This window comes from Tupaia chinensis, unplaced genomic scaffold, assembly GCF_000334495.1.
Source record: "Tupaia chinensis unplaced genomic scaffold, TupChi_1.0 Scaffold000005_2, whole genome shotgun sequence".
Lineage (NCBI taxonomy): Eukaryota > Metazoa > Chordata > Mammalia > Scandentia > Tupaiidae > Tupaia > Tupaia belangeri.
In genome coordinates this window covers 2,539,958-2,541,427 of record NW_006159434.1, presented here as the reverse complement: position 1 = coordinate 2,541,427, position 1,470 = coordinate 2,539,958, and positions in this window count along the sequence as shown.

The following is a 1,470-nucleotide window of genomic DNA, read 5'->3' as shown; positions in this document are numbered from 1 at the left end:
ACTTTTTAAACCCAATTGGCTTGATTGGAGCACCCCTTTAAATACAATTTATTTTGATGGAATGAGTAATGGAAACATCAAAAATTATTTACTGTATCATCTTGCTCTGTGTTGTCAGTTCCGTGCCTTTTGTCCTATTTCTGCTTCCCCTAATTTCTGTTTTTACTTTTTATAAATTCTAGTGTGAATTATTACCCAGAAATGGTACTGATTCCTCAAACAAAAATTTCAGAAAACCACTCCTTTATATTTAGTGATTATAACACAAATATTTATACATATCACAGCCAAACTGCTGCTTCTATGCTGAAATTTCTGAACAATTTTTGCCTTTGGTAACTAGTAATGTGAGTAGTCGGCAGGGCCTCATTTACTGAGTATTGAATTAGCTTGTTTCTATTGCATTTGCCAATTTTACTTGCAGATCAGATGGCAAAATTAATACAATTTTGCTATAGTAAATAACTATCTGGAAATGGATCCCCATGTTAGCTGAGCAAACCTACAGTATTTTATGAATATTTGAGTATCCTATAATCATTCTACAAATAGTCTATGAAGAACTGTTGGAACCTGAAAACAGAATATTGCCAAGGTGTCACATTTATGCTGTTTTTTGAAGGGATGGACTTTCAACTTTTAGGTTCCCCAAATCTCCCAGCGTTTCTCATGGAAGCTACTTAAATAGTCTTAATAATCCCTATATAAAACTTGCTATATAATTCTATCTTTCTCTCTGGGTTAACTGCAATAAGGTTGCCTCTTCATAAATTCTACTACTAGATAATAGGTAGATAAGATTTGACATAGGTAATTTAAACACCATAAAAATGGTCAAAGTTACTTGGAATTTGTTCATGTAGAAACTAATCTGAGTAATAACTAACTTTCTCTCGTATTGCTCTTAATGATTTATTAAATTTATGGTTTTATCTTTTATATCAAAAGTTTGTTTAATTAGTACTTAAAATATTCAGAATCTTGACTTTCAACAAAAATTTTAGTTGAAAATATAAAATATAATACCACCTATTTCATTTAGCAATTGCTGAGATTTAGACTGGATCATTAGCAGACATGATGTCTTTGTAATTTGTTTAGCCTACAAAAAGTTAGGCTTCATAATTATTTTTAGGCATATCTGGTGCTGTCAGTTAAATGCCAAACATCGGATTATTACAGCGAAAATGCATGAAAGCAAACGTTGACAACTCTGGTGAGAGGTCCTTTTCCCTCATAACAAACACCTGCTGCCATCTCCAACTGCCATCTCCTTCTCAGGAGTCCAGGCCACCTACTGTGCTTCCCAAATGATACCTCCCCCTCAGTAGCCACCTGCAGCTTTTGCCAACTGCCCCGTTTTTTTTCTCTTCCTCCTCAGAAGAAGCTACCTGCTGTCAAAAAAAAAAAAAAAAAAAAAAATTTGGGGGGGGATTTTATTTTTTTGGCTAGTGTATTTTCCGTTTTGCA